The sequence below is a fragment of the Chlamydotis macqueenii genome, chromosome Z (genome assembly GCF_036417535.1).
Source record: "Chlamydotis macqueenii isolate bChlMac1 chromosome Z, bChlMac1.mat, whole genome shotgun sequence".
NCBI lineage: Eukaryota > Metazoa > Chordata > Aves > Otidiformes > Otididae > Chlamydotis > Chlamydotis macqueenii.
The window spans coordinates 13,673,806-13,695,866 of NC_141593.1; positions in this window are offsets into that span (position 1 = coordinate 13,673,806).

Genomic DNA, 22,061 nt, shown 5'->3' on the forward strand with positions numbered 1-22,061 from the left:
CCTTTCCAACATGCTTGCATGGTTTCTTTTTTTTCATTCTAACCCAGAATAAAAACAAATTTTGAAACTTCAACATTTTGTTATGTACTGGAACTGCCGCCCACTGGCCAACTCCACTTTTTTATTGAATCCTCATGTTCCAGCTGATGAGCATTTTGTACTGTTTGTTCCCAAGCTGGAGATGACAGAAAATCTGACTACTCTTTTGAATATATATTTCTTTATAGGCATTTTCTATGGAGTTCAGAAATGGGAGCAATCCCTCTGTGGATCAGATTACCAAGGTACAGTTTTGAATTTTTTTTTAAAAATCCCACGATTCAAAAAAGATGCCTGAAAAAGAAAGTAGTTCAGCAATGATAGTGTTTAATTACAGTTTGCTTCATATGCTATTCTTTCTACTTATGTATAAACTTTTTAGTATGGTGGCAATATTGTGATGGCAATAGTAGTTTTATAAAACCTAATTAAAACATGTATATAGGTGATATAAGTATATTCGCACACAAAATCTTAGTATGTAAGTTTATAAAAACTTTCAAACTCCTCTAGAATCTCTTAAAAAAGTCATTTTTAAGATCTAAATTTAAGCATGAGTTTTTCTAACATGCATAAAAATTGCACATACAGATTACCAGAGTGCATCTCACCATTTGGGGTTTTGTTTTAGAGATCTCTAGTTTGGGGACAGTTTAATAAACAAGGATTGGGAAATCCTAATTACGTCTTTGTGCCATTTATGAAGTCAGTAGATCTACTTGTATAATGTTTGGCCTAATCATGAGAAATTCATTCTGCCCAAAGTATTACACTCATTTATATAACCATCCCCTTCATTTCCTGTTTCTGTATTCAGTGTAGAAATAATGAAACTCTTGAGACTGCTTAGCTTGAGTTCTTTCTTGCTACTGCCAATGAATGGATTTGGTTATGCAGATTTTTCTGATCTGCATTTGCAGACAATGATAGTTCACTTCCATACTTGTATTGTAGAGATAAATTCTTGAAGTTAAGTGACATATCTAGTTACCAGTAACATAATTTTTATCATCTTATTTGAACATTGATAATACCATAAATAAAAGTTTAATTTTTTTTTCTTGTTAACTTTATTTAGGAATTGTGATATGCATGACTTCTGTAGATTGAAGGATGATAAACAATTAGGGCTGTAGACCAACAGGAATTAAACAGAAATAAAATGTGTCTTGTGAGCATTAGGAACAAAAAATAAATTTAAAAATTAAATGTACTAGTATAATTCATAACTGTATTACATATCGAAACAATGTAAATAACATTTAACTGAAAAAGTATGGTCTAAGAACGCATTTTAAAATACAATAGCATATATTCCATATAAAGTATTGATTACAAGCACCATGAAGAACTGAAATTCCATTATTCTAATGCATTCTTATGTTTTATGAGAATAATGTATAGTACTCATTAACTGCTCAAAGATTCCAAATCAATGAAATGTGCACTTGCATTTTGTATTCCATTTGTTTAATTGTCTGCAGTATGTTACTTAAAATGTTTACAGGTAAAAATATAAGTATGTATTCTAGTGAATCATGGTCAAAATGTTTGTGCTTTTCAGGATACAGAATTTCTGTAAAGAGAATAATGTATTCCCACAGAAATGCCAAATTTTTTTCATGTCCAATTGGACAATTAGTTCCCATATTTCCAAAATAAGATAGCATACCTTATGAAATCATATTTCCTTAATGTTTGTTACCCAGGAAACAGAAAAGTTTGTTCAGGAAAATTAAAGGCTATTATGAAGTGTTCCTTCTTACCTATCTTCAGAGAAGGGACAAGGAGGGAGTAAGAGGTTATTTAGGTCTTTGTTTTACAAGTGGAGTGCTAGGCAGAGATTTCTCAAGCTACTGTAAACCTGTGCTAGCAAGTCTTCTTGGAATAGTACAAAAGCCCAGTTTATGTACACCTCCAACAAAGCCAATTTAAGCAGTTCTGTGCATAACGTAATTCATTTATAGGTGGACATTAGTAAACCTTCACAGCACAGACACAGAGTCCCAAGAGCATGTCTATACTCCTTCAAATCAAAGGTGGCTTGCATGGATACAGGTTAGGTTTCTTTATGCTTCTAATACTGATGCATTCAGAGAGAGTGAGAGTAGGTGGGTTTAATTTACTAACTACTCTTGGGTTGGAGAGGGAGTAACCCTGTGTAGGCAACTGAGAGAAATAGATGCTTCCAGCCAATCATTCACTTGACTTATTTCAGATTACCTATTTTAAGAGGAAATTAATTGTTCCCAGGAAGTGCCTTATTTCCTTCTCAGTACAGTTGTACAACAACTTTAAAGGTAGCTGTTTGCTGGAAATGTCCAGCATATGAAAAACAAACCCTACCTTCTGCATCTTTCCAGAGTTTGCTGAGTTCTAATAAGGGCTTTTGAAGAAGGCAACAGGCTTGGCTCTCAAAGAGACATTATAGGAAGATGAAATGGAAAAGTTTTACGGGTTGTTCTGACCATGGAAGAAAAGATACTTATTTTATTTCAATTTTCAGTATCCTATCAAAGGTAGAGTCTTTTGGTCTCAGCAGAAAGCAAAAAACCCTCATGAGTGAAAGGGAGTCTGCCAAAAAGCCATGCCAGAAACTGGAATCCCGCAGATGCAGGTTACTGGAAGATACTGGTGTAGGACTCAATGAACAAAAAAAAAACTATTGAGGTTGTCTTATTGCCTCACATCCAAACTTATGCAAGTATTTCATTAATCTGTATTTTGTCTAGTTGTGAGCTCCTGTTTCATTACTTCTTTGGATACGAGCACACAGCATCGTTGTCTATCAGCAGGGCCTCCCAGCTCTGGCTTTGCAAATGGAGCTGTACAGTGGCCAGCCCCCAGCGAGCAGAGCAGCACTGTGCCTGCATTAAGTTGTTGGACCTACAACTCTGGTCTTTGCTGGCTGAAAGAGTCATGGCACCACACAGCCTTCCTGCAGGACTTTTGTGGCCTGTTTTGAGAAATCTGCTGTGATTTTCAGGGTTGTAATGCAGTGTAAAACCAAGCCAGTTTCATATAGTTTCAGGTTTCATTGCTAACCTTCCAGGCAACTCCCTGAGTAAGATGCAGGCAAGCATTTCATGACCTTAATTTCCCATATGGTTGACTCATTATTCTACCTCCTGTAGTCAGCTCTCGATTTCTTAATGTATTTTCCTTTCATCTTCTGCTCATGGCTGTCAGATTGGTGAGAAGATATTACTGCTATTAACATTAGAAGTACTGAGGTCGTAGCACTCCCTTTCTCAAGGCAACTGGGGAATTTTTGGAAATGGTCGGTGTATCACATGTATGCACCATATTTTCTTATGCCCACAGACATCTACATAAATAAGTAAATTACTGTCACCCCTCTTATTTACAAATTCCACTATACAAATGCCAGAAATCTGCTTATATGTGAGTGGCTACATGTGCTCCCAAGTGTATACTTTCAGCACAGCTACAACTACACCAGAGGTACTTTGGTCCCTTGTGCCTTGCATTTCACTTCTTCCTCCTGAGGCACATGGAGCCACTGTCCCAGCTACTGCATGACACCAGCTTCCTTCCAGTGCCGCCAGTCAGAGATGATGGGTCAGCAGACAAGGGTGTTCTTCTTTAAGTCCCATTCTAATTTTGGGGTTTACTCATATCACTTTAAATCCCTTCCAGAGCAGCAGCATCCCCACCTGTCCTACCAAAAAGCATCACCTTTGCTTACAGCTTCCATCCTTATTTAGATTAAGTGTAATGACAGCACTTAAAAGCCAAAGCCACCAACTGGGACTTCCACATGCCAGGCACTGCACTAAGCAGAAAAAAAAAGATGACCACTCACCCAGAAAAGTTTACAGTGACATCAATCCTGGTTCCTGGCATTATGGCTTCTCTCAGAGGGAAAATAAAATTACAATGGCTAGTTGTCATCTTTGTTAACAGATCATGAGACTGAAAAACTAATTGTGTCCAGTTGTTTTGTAGTCTTTAATTGGCCTCTTTGAGAAGAGCATCATTAGAAATATTAAAGGAACAGATGATGGATTCTTAGTCTGAGGGCCACAAACCCAGTCATGTGGATTGGTAGCGTTAACTAAAGCGGAAGAAGGGTCTTGAAATTCTTCTTTCTACTTCTCCGTGAGTAGTGATAATACAAGATATCTAGCTCCTTGAAAGAAAACTGATAGCTTGGGACTTCCTCATAACAGTAGAAGTCACATTCAGAAAAATAACTAATAAATCATGTTTTGATGTACAGCACTGATGTCATGACACAGAAGTAAATGTGACATTTGATAAAAGCAAAACTGTGATTTTATAATAATTATCCACAGCCATTACTACAATTTTTCTACTTTGAAAAAGACTTTAGAAACCCCTGGTAAGGAATACACTTCCCTAATTAAGAATTAGGAAGAATTAGGATCATCACTTGATCTTGCTCTTGCTGACTTCCTTGACAGCAGAATGAGGGCTAAATTGTGTTCTCTTCCAGACAGTGGACTTCATTCCTCACCCACCCGCACTATTTTTTTTCAAATAAATATGGATTTTTAAATCACTTACTAATGCTTGTCAGCACAGACAAAAATCACTAAATCTCATTTAGCTGGGAGCATTTGCTGGAAGGAAATGCCCCCTGGGAAAGCCAAGGAAAGTCAATAATGGATCATATTATTTTCAATTAGCCAAGTATTTTGTTCATTTCTATCTTCTCAACATGCTGTATAAATCCACTTAAAACTATTAACAGTGTGTTTTAAACAATACCAGTCAATACCAGTCCTGTTCTTAACACACTCAGTAGTTACATGGTGACAAATCCTGCCCACGGGGACAAAGCGCTGTTTCATTTTTGCAGGGTGTTGATGGAGTACTCATTCTAGCAAATACTTCTTTTGAAGAAAGGCGCAGCCCAGATATTTCTCTTTATCCCCAAATATACTTCCATTAGGCAAATTCTGTGCTGCAAATGGAGGCAGGAAAATGCCCCAAACACACAGATTGCTGACCTGCAGATAGCGTCACAAAGAATTGATGAAAAGGGATGTCATTCCAGGGTGCTGGTGAAGCTCTAAGTGCCTACAGCCTGAAGAATTAGCACTCTTACTAACAAATACTCTTCTTTCCTTTTAGGAGCTAATTGAAAGTGGCACATGGTACAAATGACATATATATCAGGGCAGGAATCGATGATCTGTAATATAAAAAATCATTTTTGTATTGCTGCCTCTGGAAATGCCTCTCAGTTCCTTCCCTTCATCCTTATTAGCATTGGTGCTCTTGTGCAAGTTTAACAAATGTTTCCTCTCTCCACACTCTCTTCTCATTGACACATGGAAGTGTTTAAAAGGCCAGCACTGGCCAAACTGTGTAAAACAATTTTGTCAGTGTTTTCATTAAATTGTCATGGCTTTGAATTTTGCTGGATACATGAGAAGGAATCTAACATTAGCATGAAATGCTGCATTACACATAACTTCCAGCAAACCCAAAAAGGCAGTCCCGGGGAAGTCACATCTTCCCCCGCTGGTGTTCTGAGATTGTGCAACTCAGCCGGCAGCTGCGCAGGAGGGTCCAGCATGTGGGGAACCAGAATTCACTCCTGGATATATCACTCCAGTGAACAACAAATAATTGCTAAACACTGTCATTTTGCAGCCAAATTTCATGCAAATATGTCCAGACATTTTCCTTTCATTGATATCAGTTTCTATTAAGTTCAAAGCTTGAACCACTTGTGATTAGGATGTCTAGAGAAGGATTTTCGCACCAAATATGTCAATCTGGACTTCAAACACTCTATGGCTTCTGTAAAACTAGTGAAAATTGTATTCCATGCATTAAAGGAGTTATTTGAAATTAAATTAAACAGGCAATGAGAGGATTTGAACAACACAGTGTTAAGAACATGTATGTGCCTCAAATACATCAAACAGATTGTGTGAGTGGAGTGGCAATGGCCACTCACTGGAAATAAGTGGGAAGAATTCATCTCAAGAAAAAAAAAAGCCTCGGGAAGTTTTGAGAAAGGCCTGAGAGATAACGAAACATACAAGGGAGATTTTTCAGGCACAATATTTATTCTAAAAGGGATGAGAAGATTAAGAGATGGTACACCAACGATGCAGTAAAAGCTGAACAGAGCAGAACAGGTCATAAACTTTCATGCAACACAATCCTAGCCAGCTGCTCTCAAACATGAAATGTTTTCTGGAAACAAAGAAATTTTCTGCTGAAGCAAGTCACATTCATTTTGAAAAATGAGAATGACTAGTGCTTTACTCAGCTATAAAACTTCCTGAGTCAGAATAAAATTGCTTAGAATTATAATTTTTTTTAACGTTAAGTATAATCATGTACTGTGAGACTTTTGAAGTGTTATGCACTACACACTCCATGACTCAAAATACTAGATAAGAAGGAGGATTTCTTTTTTTTTTTATTTTGAGGCAATTCCTAAATTCCTTTATCTGTTTTTTTTCTTGCTGACTACCCTGTGAACTCAAGAAGTCTGACAGTCTAGTGGTGAATCATTATTCTTTGATTATGGCTTCATAATTATAGGGAATGACATAAGCTCATTGTGATACAGACTTGGAAATTATTCAAAGAGGTTTTATTCTTTTTACTTATTCTTTTTATAGCTACACAGTTCCATTTTATAACTGTATTAAGGCACTCTGGGGCTTGCATTACCAAGCCATTATAACACTTCTCAAGAGCCTGACTGTGCCTCTCCCTTTCTGTCTTAGAAAAAGAAAACATTTTGGGCAGATCATAAAGAGTATTCTTGAGTTTCTCTCTCTGTGGAAGTCCCACATATTTTGCAGCATGCCTTTCAAAGTGGGAATTCTGCAAATTTACAGATTCCATTCAATTTAAATACAGACTTTAAAAAAAAAAAAAAACAAAACTTTGGTTGAGGAAGAAAATTGAAGTGATCTACGTCTTAGCAGAGAGAATTTTAATGAAAAATCCAAGCAGACTGATGTCATGCATATGAGATCATCTTACTCAGCTCCACTGTGTAATATATATTTTAGGCTGTTTTGTCTACCAGTAACAGATGAAAAGCTGCACTAAATTCTTCTAATTTGGCTGAACTGAGAGGAATCAGAGTCTTAAATTTAAAGAGATTTTGAAATGAGGAAGAGAAAAGAGAGAGACGAAAAGCAATCCAATTAAAATCTACATCTAACAGCATATAGCGTAGTAAACTTGGCCAACATATTTGAGATAGTGATGCAATAACTAGGACAAATTTCTTGTTACCATAAAAAACACATCATGAGTCCTTCCTATTTTCTGTTTCATCTCATGCTGGAAAATTCCTATGGATTTGTGTTGATTTGCATTTTGGAAATCTGAAAATTATCTGAAGATTTCTGCATGCCTTCAGAGGTAGCAATCTTTCTGTAGACTTTTTTTTTTTTACTTTCCAGTAACAGCCATTCCTAATATTGGCAAGATTAACAATACCACAAGTGCAAGGAAATACGTAAAATCAACTGAGAAAACAAATCCTAGGCAACAGTCAAATGAAGCTATTGATTAGTTAAACATCAGTGAAACCACAGCTCCTGCTGTGTATGTGACACAGCTCCCTACACCTATCCGCTGCAACAAGAAAGAAGGACATCAAGGAACAATGTATGGCTCACTTTCCAGAGCAAGGATGCCTAATCTCTTGTCTGGTAGATGTAAGCGGAAAGATGGGATAACACGTGCTAAGGAAGGATTTGTTTTTCAAACAAATAACTCACTAAAGCAGCATACATGTTTGGATTGCACCATATGTATCTAGATGTGAGTGACAGGAAAACATCGTGAAGTTTCAATTACAATAGCGAGTTCTCAGAATCCTAATGAAGAGCAGTATTTATTATATGCATAGCGAATTATGGTGCTAGATGAAATAATGCTCACTTGTGATTGTTTCTTTCACCAGGCTGTAGTTGGGTAACAGCAGGCCAACAAGAAGCATGAAAAATCCCAGGTTTATATAACAAATCACTTTGATTTGTTTTGTGTTTTATCTGTAACAGATTTGTTATGAGATTAATCAGCTGCTGTCTTCACTAACACACCGTGGCACTGCCTATCAGTCCTGTGACCTGAAAGCCTCTTAAATGCATATATGCAAAATAGCACTTTTGTCCCGCATGTGGCTCTTAAAAGTGTGGGTTTTGTGTTGGAAGCATGGGGTTTTTATTTATCAGTGACCATGCTCTTCTGGCAGTGCCGTTTGCAGTGCTGTTCCCAGTGATGGTGCAGTGTCCAGAGGAGTGGCAGCTTCAGCACGGCGCCTTCGTGGTCCCAGGACCCTCCAGGCACCGCACAGCAGCAGCCGGGGAGCTGGGGACCCCCTTGCCTAAAGCACACTGGCAGCAAGCCCAGAGAGAAGAGCGCTCCAGGGACTTGCTAAGGAGTATAAGGCACAGGTATGCCCTTACTCAACCCATCTCCATCCAGAAACACTGTAGGGAGATCCTGAATATCTTGGTGCTAACTCAGTTGTTTTCTTGTATGTCATCAGCCATAGGTTAAGCTGTGCCTTACCTGCTATCATGGTCTTATCAAGCCTTGGACAGAGCTGTCACATGTCAGGTAAGTGCTGTTTCAAGAAAAAAAAAAATGTGCCTTTCTTGATACATAAGTAAAATCTTACATGAGAAAAATAAATTATTGTATATAAGGACACTGCAGCCCAGACCAAAGCTATAATTGTAGCCTGGTTGTGAGGTATTTTATCATTCAGGTCTGGTCAGGGTCCTGTGCCAAACTTTTTCTTCTCCTTCTAATAGTCTGATTCAGAAGTAAAATCTCAAAGTGGCGGCAAGCTTTGGTCCAGTTGTGGCTATTCATAGAAACACAGCCATCAGCAACTAGATTTCACTGTCACACTTTAGCAAGATGCTGTTTGCTGGCTGAGCTGGGGTAACTGTGTTTATGGATGCTCCCTGCCCCAGGCAGAGGTGAAGTAATTTAAATTAGCTCAGCCTCAGTGAAAAAAAACCACTAAGCTCATATACATTCCTGTGCATTGCCACAGACAAGGAGCGTGCTGTGGACATGGCCATAATACAGCTGATGTGCAGGAATATGTCTGAGTGCAACTCTTTCCTCTTACAAACCAAATTGCTATTAAAAATGATTTTATGACAAAAAATCCTTTACCAGATCAGTCTAGTCTTATTCCTCTTCCTGCCAGTTGCAAAATGCTCATCAGCTTTATAGGAATAGCATCAGGTTTAACGTGACTGCCATTTAACTTGACTTTAAGCTAAGCATTCAACCACTTTCACTGAGGTCAATTAAAGCTGAATATTCTGTTCTCAGGACCTCAAAGAGAGAGCTTGCTATTTTTGAGCGGTTCAGCAACCCTTGATACTTTAGGCATCTAGGAGGGCATTACTAGTGAAAATCATATGCTAAATGCATGGCAACGTGATGAGCTGATATGTTATTGTTTTATTCACGGCATCTGGAATTAGTAACATCGGGGAAAAAATGTCTTAAATTTAAAAATTATACTTCAGTTAAGCACAAGGAGGGAAAGGTCAAATGATCATACAACACAAATATGAGCAGACTTTTGACTGTGTGCTTTCTTGTGAGCAAATAATGGAAACAAATATTGTTTCAGACCAAATGCGCTTGAAAGTGGCTGCCCTTGGGAATACAGTTATACTTTTAACAGCTCTGCTGGTGGATCTAACTTTCTGAAATGCAGCCACTGAGAACACCAAACATCTGCATTTCATTATGATTAGCACAAAAAAAAAAAAAAGGAATTTTATTTAATCTCTCAAAGCACCCTATCACTGTGAATAGAGGAGTCTAGAAAGATCAATGGAGTTTTGTGCAAAGCTCTTTACATGTAAAATTTAAGCAAGGAATGAAAGACAAAGCTGGTAATGCATACACAGAAAGAACTCTCTACACAAAAAGAACTCTCTACCTGCACAGTTAAAAAAAAAAAAAGTAAAATTTCTGTCAAATTTGTTCATACAAATACACTAAAATAGCAATTTAACCATAAATGTTCAGTCTGTAAAGTTCCTCCTTTTCAATTTTCTCACTAGTTACAGGGTTGTTTGGAATACTGAGTTTCCCTCATGAGTCTCTGCACTGGGTACAGAGAGGCTCAATGTTAATTTGCAAACACTTATATTTAAATGACTCATTCTGATCAGTAAGCTGACGATGGCAAATTAGAATAACTCATGTCTCACTAAGATGGCATGGTTGTGTATAGCAATAGAAGTCCACAGAGAGAGCTTTTCCATTAATTCATTCTCCTGTAATTTCCATTAATTCATAACTTTTTAATGCTTTTTACATACAGTAGGGAAAGTAAGAAAGAGGCGACATGGAGTGGGAGGAAGTATGCATGCCCAGCTCCACACACACCAAGAAAGCGGCTAGTAGTTTGGAAAGCACATTTCATTCTTCATTGAACAGTGCCATCTTTAATGTTTTTCTCTCAGCTTTTGGAATTTTTGACACTTTACGGTCATTTGATGATTACAGGAACACTTTTATTTGTAGTCTCTTTTAAATGGCCTTGCCTTTTCCATTTTATCTTCTCCATCTTCAGTAGTTTCATGCATCACGCAGACTCTCCTACCAGCCAAGGAATGAACATGGCTTGATCCCAAACCCATCATCGAAATTCCTGAGTCACCCAGAAGGGTGGCTGCTGGGCAGGTCAAAGCTGTCCCTCTCCCAGGCAGCAGTGAGCTGCCACAGCCTTCTCCCAGAGACTGACAAGATCTTATTTTCTAAAAGAGGCATGTATGTCTTCTGACTGCAGCATCATTTTTGCATTGGCGCCCAAAAATGTTAACCTTTTCTGGTTCAAAAGCAATCGCATTTTCCCTTTAACAGAGTTGCGCAAAAAGCAGGACCCTCCAAACTCAATGGAGAAAATATGGATTCCTGAGGAATCTGGATTGGTTCCTAATTTTCTGCTAGTATTTTTTCCCAAAAGACATCTGCTTCTATTTGCGTATTTGTTCAGCTACTAAAGATAAAATTAGAATAGAGAGATTTTGGTGTTAAAATCATAAGGGCAGATGTGCTGAAACCGCCACAGTCCTTTTAATGGTCATGCTTCAGAAAGAGAGGCTGGGAGTGACTGGTAGAGATCAACTTCCCACTGTGAGCATAATTTGGAGGTTTTTGAACTTCCAATATATCAGAAGACAGTGCCAGCCACTGAAATATGCTGCTAAGTTTCTCAGCAGAGCTCCTAAAATTGTGACAGTAATTATTTTCAAGGTGTTCTCCAAATATGCCACTTTGGGAATCTGTTTCTGTGAACCCATTTCTGGGAAGGTCTTGCATAACTTCCAGGTACAAACAGTAAAAACTAAAATGCCCTGAAGTGTGCTGAAGTAAGCACTTTACTAGCTTTCCCCCTTTCTACAAAAACCAGCAAGGCAGATCACAAATTATTGCACCATATGGTCCACCCTTCCAGGACTTCTCTTGCTCATACCTAATATATGATGTTAAAAAGTTACATAACATCACACTTTTTGAAGTCAAGTGCCTCAGTTTATCATTTTAATTGACTATACCAGTTCAAAGCTGCTATAGATATAAGGGATTTTCCTAAGAGATTAACTCAGAGACCAATTGTTCTGGTTTGTTTAGTGAGGGGGGGGCCTAAGGTGGTAGCTTCTGTAGGAAACTGCTAGAAGTCGCTCCCTTTTGTTCAGTGGACTTGGCTGGGCCTAGGGCAGACCCACTGCTGGCCAAGGCTGAGCCAATTGGTAGCAGAATGTCCCATGATAACACCTCTGCAATAACGTATTTAAGAAGGGTGTCGTAGTTCAGCCCCGATCGGGACCAGACTACGCAGTCTCTCTCTCGCAGGGGGAGAGGAGGGGGAGGAGTAACGCGGCTCCTGGCCAAGATTCCCCTGCAGCCTGTGCTGACGAACATGGTGGAGCAGGTTGTCCCACTGAAGCCCATGGAGGCCCATGGAGGGGCAGAGATTCACCTGCAGCCTGTGGAGGACCCCACACCGGAGCAGGTGGAGGCCTGAAGGAGGCTGTGGCCCGTGGAGGGCCTGCTGGGGCAGCTGTTCTGGAGGGACTGCACCCCGTGGAAGAGATGACCCACACCAGAGCAGTTTCATGAAGGACTGTGGCCTGTGGGAGGGACCCCACGCTGGAGCAGAGGAAGAATGTGAGGAGTTCTTCCCCCGACAACGACACAGCGGCATGAAACAATGCATGATGAACTGACTGTGACCCCCATTCCCTCTTCCCCCTGTGCCGCTCGGGGGTGGGAGGAGGGGAAGGTAGTAGAGATAATGTTAAGCCCAGGAAGAGGGAGGGGTGAGGGGAGGTTATCTTGTTCCCTGTCTCATTCTTCTGCTAATTTTAGAAATAAATGAATAGTTTTTCCCAAGTCGAGTCTGTTTTGCCTGTGACAGTAACTTTAAGGATTTCTCCCCGTCCTTATCTCAAACCTTGAGCCGTTTTTCTTATATCATCTCCCCCTATTCTCTCGGAGGGTGGGGGGAGCGAGAGAGAGACTGCGTAGTCTGGTCCCGATTGGGGCTGAACTACGACACCAATTTTGAAAAATATGGATTGTAACCTGTGGGCCTTTATTGCTTGGTCTGGTAATCTGCAAAATAGTAGGAGGTTTTAATCGGAGTCAGCTGGAAATTGGCTTTCCAGCATGAAATGACAGTTTGCACTCCAACAGCAACAGTCCTACTCAAAGTCATGAGAAGTATCTCCATGAATTGCTATTTGAAAATTCCCAGATTTCAGAAATCAAGATTACTTTAATTTTCATAGAATCATTGGTTAGAGTTGGAAAGGACCTTCAAAGGTCATCTAGTTCAACCCCCCTGCAAGGAGCAGGGACATCTCCAACTAGATCAGGTTGCTCAGGGTCTCATGCAACCTGGCCTTGAGCACTTCCAGGGATGGGGCACCCACCAGCTCTCTGGGCAACCTCTTCCAGTGTTCTGCCACCCTCAGTGTAAAGAATTTGTTTACATTACACTTAATGTCAGTCTTTTTGAAAAGTTCAAAACTTCTAAAGACCCAAGTGCAAGAGCCTGTAAATTGCTAATCTAGGCCTACAAGACTGCTAAAATGCTAAGTTGTGAACTTGGGATCACTAGGCTCTGGGACAATCCAGACAAAGACAAGATAACCTGACGGTGCTCAAGAGAAGCATGACTACACCAAGATTTTCAAAACATGGGAAGTAATACTAGATTACCCTTAAAGGTCTCCTCCAACCCAAACTATTCCATCATTCTATGGTTCTATGAAATAAATCAAGTTTGGGTGTTTAAATAAATAGACTGCCTGCTCTCCATTGGAGTTCCATCTGAGTCTGAACACATTCCCACAAAATGCTTCAATTTTCACCAATGAATGTACTATAATTGAAAATAAAAGCATACTGGTGAAAGATCCCCCAATTTTCATTTTTTTCAAGCACATTTTTGTGCTTCATCTTTCAAAAATGAAATCTCTTTAATATGAAAGACCACAAAACAGCAAGTGGTAAACCAGCATGTAGTGATTGCCCTCAAAAACTATCCCTGTTCAGCGAAGAAACTAATTCACTTTTTAACCACTCACTTATCTCCTCTGAATAACAGGAGAAAACAGTGGGGAAGAAGTCTGCCAAAGTGCTTATTGTATAAAGTATGTCTTTTTTAAAAAATGCTAGAGTTTTCTTCTGTATTCCCACACAGTGCATGAACCAGTGACCTTGCTCTTATGTGGGACAGAGAGCTGAAGGTTTAAGAAGAAAGAGATGAAGCTGGATAACAGGAGATGTGAAAGCATGTTAATGTGTCCTGCAATAACTGTATCTCTTGAACAAAAGGCAAGATTCGCGGGCTGTATTACCGTTTGTGGTATAGCACATACTAAATATAGTCAAGCTATGTAAAGTGGAGCACTGAGGTTCTTTGGCACTTTTTCAGGAGCTGTGCAGAGTAAAGGCCAGTTACTTTCAGTTCAGAGCAGTAGAAGTCATTTATCACTGAAAGACCCACTAAACACAAACAAGATCCTACAGAAACCTGTAAGGAGCGAGAGTGTTACCAAAAGCATCAAAGCATCTGCCCTCTGTGAAAGCTCCTGAAAAGACCAAGATATCTTCTCGAGTACTGACCTCTGTTTTTCAAGGTTGAATCTTGCCTTACGTGGTAAGTGTGGAAATGTATTCTGGTCCTGTGTGTGTGACAAAACAACACAGGTTTGGTGTTGGTTTGCCAGTGAAATAGCGCACATACAGGCAAAGCCTAAGGTGAATAAATGAGCTGGGTTTTACTTACAGCAATGACTGTGTAGCAAAGGGGATTTTTTGTACACTGAATACATTTCCAAGGAGTTTGCATTCCCCTCTGCCCTCTCACGTATCTCCATCCAGCATCTTCTTGCTGCTGAACATTGCAAGTTGATACACCATAACTGGACCCTCACTCCTGCTCTGAGCAGAACTGTGGAGCGGCATCAACCTTTCTTCTGAATGAAGCCTGCTTGTGGGGCTCCTCCAAAACTTCTTTCAGCTGGGCTGAGTAATCAGGGTGCTTCTGCTCCTGCACAAAGGGCCCAGGACAGGAATATTATCCTAATTTTTAAAAAGGGAAAGAAAGAAGAAAAAGAAAAAGAAAGAGAAAGAAAAAAAGAAAAAGAAAAAGAAAAAGAAAAAGAAAAAGAAGAAGAAGAAGAAAAAGAAAGAGAAAAAGAAACAGAAAGAGAAAAAGAAACAGAAAGAGAAAAAAAAAGGTATTTATCATTATTTTAAACAAAAAAAAAGAAAGAAAGAAAATTGTTTACATTTTACTTTTTTTTTAATGAGATGAAAGAAAGGAATAGCTGATCCTGTTCTTATGGCAATATTGCCCTTGCCCAGTGTCCACTGACCACAAAACTGCCAGCCACAGAAGGAGGTTTTCCTTCCCCGCTACAAGTGATAACATGATCAGTCAAGACACAGGTACCTAGCACAGGAGGGATATTAGCACTGACTTTTCCTTCAGTTGCCATTTAATTTGGTAAGGGAACAAAACAGATGAGCTAAGCTTTCAAAAAGGGATGAACTGAGGAGCAGTTTAATGAACAACACTGCAATGACATGGCCTTTGCTCGTGGTCAGGAGCAGTGGAAGGGACAAAGAGCTGGTACTGGCCCCAGCATCCCAACAAAACAAAAAGGTCTCTTCCCTTCTAAAGGCCATGCCTGAAAGACTGAACAGGTCTCAAATTATTCCTTTCCTGCAGCAGCTGAATTACAGCATTTCCCTTTAAAAGAGTTGCAGTGTGTACCAAAAGCAGTTGTTTCAGAGGCAGGCCTGTTTCTGGGGGCTTCTGCCCCCAAAGCAGCCTGAGGGGATGTGGGTTATGCTGTGGACTATTGCACGAATGGTGGGGAGCAAGAGGGAGGGCTTCTAAGGAGCCTGGCATCCTTTCAGATAGATATTTTTTGCCGTATAATTGGAAAAGTTATAGCTGACACTTTCCTTTCTGGCGGCCACGTTTCTCCTTCTCGGACTCAGAGGGGCCCTGAGTCCACATCAACTGTGTGCAAGTAAATGCCCGGGAAGTCACTGGAAACTGCTCTTACGGCATCTGCCCCCGAGAGCATCATGAGTGGGATGTTGTTTTTACTGTTTACCACATCTCTATTTCGGATCTCTCCTTGTTCGTGTAAAGTGCGCACATGTGTTTATGAACTGCTTGTTGCAAAGATAAGGGAATGTGGGGTGCTAGCCAACCCTTTTTTCCATTACTCCTTTGGGTTTTTTTTTTGTTTCCTACTCCTCTTTTATGCTGCTTTTCTCTCTCCTATTTTTGCTTTTTTTTCCGTCTCCTTCCTTCTATGGCAATGATCAGGGTTTGCTCCTCAGCACATGCCAGTAAGGCCCTGCAGTCTCTGCCTACACTGCTCAATAAGAAATCTGTTAAAAAAAAATAGAAGATAGAGAGAAATAAATATTCGGTATCTAAATGCAGCTCATATTAAGCTACACAGATACTACGTCTCAAGCTGTGACATGAACTCAATGTAGAGCTTAACCAGAGATTGAATCAGAGCTGTGCATTTTCAGGGTCATTATTCCTTGGCACTAACGCAACCTTTGAGAATGAGCACCAAAAAGAAGTGCATCCTGCACTCTTGGTACAGCAGGAATAACATTTCTTTACTTTATAAATCTGAGATATGGGGCACTATTGATCCCCAGTCTCCAAATACCTCTTCACAATGGAAAAAGATCACGGCTATGCATTTGTATTTGTATTTGTTGTTTCAGATCCACACCATAATAAGTGTCAGGCTGGAGCACTTGCCACTGGGCTACCGCATCCTGATGGACTGCCACGAGGTGGGAGACTTTGGGAAGAGCTGAAATGTTCAACAGGCCACTGGCCAACAGCTGTCCTACCCAAGCCTGAGAGATGCCCAGCATCTCCCATCTGAAGAGGGGATGCATCTCTGAAGGAAGCATAAGTGTTCAAGAAGTCGTATTCATTATTTATGGAGTAGTGGAGTAAGTCTGTTCTCACTAGCAAAGCTCAAATGCTTCCCTTTCACTGAAAGCAAGTGTAGAAGGCATTACTCTGATGCCACTAGGGTATTTTTGAAAATTCCTTCTTTTTGAGGTGTGAGTTATGCTCACCAAAGTCTCTAGGAGTCTCATGACTCAAACGGATTTTACAGCAGATCTAGATTAATTCTTCAGCTTCTTGTGTGACTGAGCAATGTAAATCATTTGTTTCTGTCTTAACACCATGATATATTTGCTATTTTATTCACATATGAATATTAATATTTTTGCACCAACTTAAATTCCATTTCCAAAAATTACAATGATTATGGTTTCAATTTTGTTGCAAAGGTATTTGTGCAGACTTCATTTGGAAACTAAAGAGAATCAAGAATATTGGTGGAAACTACAGAAACAGTTAGGGCTTATTTTGTAAAAAAAGTCAATTTACTTTCAGGTTTTTTTGGGGGAAAAAAGTGTATTGTTTTTCAAGTTGACCTCATACACTCTGAGCATCTCACATTACTATGAATCCAGGAACCCATCATGTTAGGCATCAAAGTAAAGAGGTCGCCACTGGAGAAACCAGTACCGTTTGTTGCAGTACTTCCCTTTGGGATTTCTTTATTTTGTTACATTTGTTGATGTTGTTGTGTGCTTTGGTTTGTAGTAGAAAGAGATTTAAGGTTGTTTTCTTAAATCAGTCTTGATAATTTATAAGCTTGTGCTACAAGCAGGGTTATCTTGGATTTTGGTAAACACAGCAGGCTCAAAGGCAGTGTTCTCTGTGGGTAAATAGCTGAATGGGTAAATGTAAATGTGCTTGGATTTGGATAAATGCTACAAAGCACAGCTTAAATGTCAAACAGCTGAAGTCAGTCTGCACAGCAAGAACATATGCCAAGAAGCTGTGAGGGGCTGATGGTACTTTCTAGGCACTGAGATCTGACACAGGATCAGGTCTGACTCTGCTCGGAATTGGGGAATGAGAACCTCACTGTCAGGATCATGGGGAGCAGCAGCAACTCCCTGCCACTGCACTGCCGCTGAAACCATCCTCAGATAATTGTCCTGGGAACAGACAGTTTAAATTTGGCCCTTGAAAGCACTCTGCTGTGGCAGCAGGGAACAGAAGGTTACTTTGGTGCCATTCTGGTTAAAGAAACATTAACAATATGTGACTCAGCATAGAGGTTAACATAGTTGGAAGGAAGCCAAGAAACTAGCTTTAACTAATTTTATTTTTCACTTAATGCCCACAACAGCAAATGAAAGTTCAAAGCATGCATCAAAGAGCTATCTGCTGGAATTTCACACGGTGATGCCATTTGCTGTGCATTAGGTTTTGGAAGGCTACATTCCAGGACTTGAAAACAGGATGCTTTCTGGCTGATGTCCTTGGGTAGCCAAGCACAAGTATCACTCTGAATTGTTTTTCTTCTTTCCTTCATTAGAAAAGAAGGAGGCACCGTAAGTGCCTCCTTTCACATTTATTGCCTGCATATGGATTTGAAAGTTGGTCTGATTTCACACAGTGGACAGAGTTGAGACCTGACCAGGATGGACTTTGTCTGAGCTCACACCAGGTCAGAGTCGGAGCCCATAAATGTGGGATGCGAGAGGGGTGGGAAATTATGGGTGCAATGTTGCTACTATTCTCCGTAACACCTAATTGTCGGAGCAGGGCAAGTCCCTACTTGTTTGGCTTATCTGGCTAAGCCCTGGAGAGATACTGTTGGCTGCTTAAAGCTTTTCCAGTCTTATTCTCAGGATATTGGCTGGTCCCTGCCAGATAAAGCACTCAGCAGTCTGTCTCCTCTTTTCCCTGTCTCAGACATGGCTCATCAAGCAAAGTCTCTGTGGAAAAAGCTCTGTGGTTTGGGTGCAGTTTCCAGTACCATGCTTCTTCAACCTCTTTCTGGCTGCCTTCTGCTCTGACTTGAAGAACTTGCAAGCCCTTTTCCCTAGACAGACCCGGAGATCTTGAGATTGTCATCATTTTCTGACAGGCTCCATTTCCATGTCTTCACACCAACCCATATAATTCCTAAGGATGTTTTCCAAAGAAAAAAAAGAAGCCCTCAATCATTTCTGGTTTGCAGACTCTAATGCAGACCCACCACACCTTGCAGTCAAAAGCCCTCTGGTTGCTATTCTACCTGCTACATTTTTCCTGACAAAGTTCTTTGTATAAATTAAGTCTAATTATTGTGTAAGTATAAATCCAGCTACCACAGTCTCTTAAAAGATGTTTAATTAAAAGGAAGGAAACTACGTGTCCATTAGCCTCTGCAGGCTGAGGCCCCTAGCCATCCCTGTCCTGACTGATGAAGAGAAGTGGAGGTTGTTTCCCAGCACTGCCAGCGTCAGTGACACCTCAGCCCTGCCTGTAACCGGGGGCTTTCATCATCCTGGTTAGGTGATGCTCATATCCTGAAGCTTTGCTTCAGAGGTAGCTTGAGTCACCCACATGGCCTGACACAAAGTTAGGCAGAAATACCTGAACTGGCTCTAAACAGCTGTGCTCAGGTACAGCAGCAGAGTAGTTATGTTTACGTGAATATTTATTATATTGCCTTCGACTTCTGTTGCTTGTTCTGCTTTGTTTCTCCAAAACCTTTGAACAGATCCCGCAGTTCAATGCTAGTGTGTCTGAGATCTGCTACTGAAGTGAGAACAACTTTAGCCACACCGCACCAAGTACCCATCGCTGGCTGCAGCCCTACAACCACCACCTGCTCTCTGTGGCCACATCACACCAGAACAGGGCAACCTGCTTCCTCTACACAAACTAGAAATAGTGCCTGGAGCACTTTAAAGCATTCAACAGAGCTTAAAATGATAATTTAGTATGAATAAAATAATTACGTATTGATGTAACTTTTGGGTTCTATTAAAGAAGAAACTGCAATGCTCATCCTTAGTCCAAGAGGCAATAAAAAGAAATTACAGGATATTTATTTTGAACAGCAGGAACTCCATCAAAGATAAGAAATTAGGAATACCTTGATACGCTATATTTGACTATAGCTTAATAATGGCTTCTAAAACACTCAAAATAGATTTTTTTCATGGTTCAAGGCACAAATGTAGTTAGAATCAATTTGCAGTGAAAGCCAAAGATTAAAATAACAAATTAACGTTGGGATTTCTTTTCTTCGTTGTGCTAACAGTGGTGACCTTTGGGACATTTCACAGAGGCCATTTTTGGTTTGAGTGTTTGTTTTTCCTTGACTCTTTTTATAACTTCTTCCTGGTTACGTTTTTTACTTTTGCCTCTGTTTACACATGTGGGTGGCAGGAGCGGGGCGGGGGGTGGGCACTGCCGACATGTGTGACAGCCAACATGAGCTGAAGATCTTAGCACCAATCGCCATTTCCAAGCAGTATGTTCAAACACATCCCTTCTGGCGTCAATAGTGAAAGGCATGAAGGAAGCGTCCTATGCATTTCTAGCATCCAACAAATGCCGACTTACTAAATGGCCACATTTGTGTATTTTTCACAGAAACATAATTTCTGCTAAAAAGCAGCCTCTTGAATCAAATTTCAGAGCCAGTGAAAGAATAAATGTTTTTGTCTTTCAAGTAGATTCTTTTGAATATAATAATTTTCTTCAGAAGAGAGAAAAATGGTAGCATAATTTAAGGATGCATATTGCAGTGCAAATAAAAATTACTTCCATTTGATTTTGCATAACATAGCACTGAGGTCAGTATTAACAAATCCGTAAGTTAGTTGTTTTGAGGTTTTTTTTAGCCAGTCATGGTCAACTTCACAAAAATAATTTCAATTTTAATAAGGTATGAAGGCCTGAATGATACCAGTAAGTGAATTAGGTGAAGAAAAGAAGCAGCACAGGAATCACTGTGCCATGTGCATGACACTCTGGAGAGGCCCAGGCTCCTGAGATTCTCAGCTCTGTCATTTGTCCATTTTGTGAAGATGGTAAACTTCCTTGGTAGAGCAATTCTTAGAGAAACTAGGGATATCTCACTCTGCTCTTAAAAGTGCAGTTTACAGGTCACTGTGGCAATGCATTCTGCATTTTGAACTAATTTATTGTGCCTTTTTTAGAAGTTCTTCCTACTGCCCTTACCATGCTTGAAAAGGTGATGTAGACCACACTTGCAGCTCCCATGTTGAAAAGTAAGAACTTGCTCCCTTTTGCAAAAACTAAGCCCTCCAGCTTTTCCTGGGATACAAAGGGAAGATGCATTTGTCCCTGTTGGGAGGGAGTGGAGCTCTTTGTGAATTTCCCCTAGATCCTTTCTTAAATTAATAATTTCCTTCTTAGAAAAAAAAAAAACAATTTGGACATCTAGGAACACACTTACAAAGATATTTAGGTGTCTTAAGAGAGGCACATACTTAGCGGATTTTTCTGGAATATCTGAATGCTGTATGTAACTCCTTTTCTAAGGCATAAGCAGCCTTTGTCACATTCAAAACCAGAAGTTTAGACTCTCAAATTTGTCATAAAATTTACCTAAGTAACAATGAATGTTAGGGTTTTTTTCCTCCCCTTTCAAAATATAATTTTATATAATATTAAATTTAGATTTATTATTCTTGTCTGTGGATATGACAGTCCAAGTCTTTTGGAAACTGTGCCAGCTGAGCCACTGTCTTGAAAATTTTGTAATTATCTGGGTACTTTTCACAGCTTCAACATGAAGACTTCTAGACTGAGATTATATATTAATAAAGGGATTAAACAGGACACTTGCTCTTTCTAAACAGATATTCCTTTGGTAGATATTCTTCAAGTAATCATGCTTTGGTTTAGGTACATTAAATACATACTGGATTTTATAGTTAAACTCTCCAGAGTGACACAAAGCATAACAGCATGACAGAGAAAGAAGAATAGGGCAAAGTTATTCAAGGTAATGGAGTAATTTACTGTATTGCATGAAGAAGTCAATCCTTCTCTGACAGGTACACTTACATGTGTATTTTACTGGACACAGATGGACTATTTGTCTCCCAGTAGCACTTCTATTTGGAGAGCCTTAAACTTTAAGTGGATCCAGAAGGAGTGTTGCTGAAATCAAACTGCCTGTTCACCCAGGAAATTATAAATCTTTGCATCAGCTCTGAGTCACATGTTCTTTAGAAGCTTGTATTTACAGCTTCATAAGTTTCTTATTTTGCCACTGGGATATGATGACTGAGACTGCTGGCTCAGTGGCCTGGAGACAATACTTGGCTTCATATTTTTCTCACTTACAGAATTAATGATGAAGATGCTTACTCTGATAATCAGAGCCTCACCTCAGTCTTTTCAGACTGCTTTTGTTCTGTTGGTGAGTTTTTTTGAACACTGACAATACCAAGGAGTCCCACAGAACTCATATCGGTATAAATAGATGCAGAGCCATTCTTAAAATGATTGTAACAATAATAAGCTATGAAAAGAAAGTGATCTAACCTTTGAAAATACAGAATTAGAGATTTATCGGCATTCACTTACAATGTATCTTTAAGGCTTA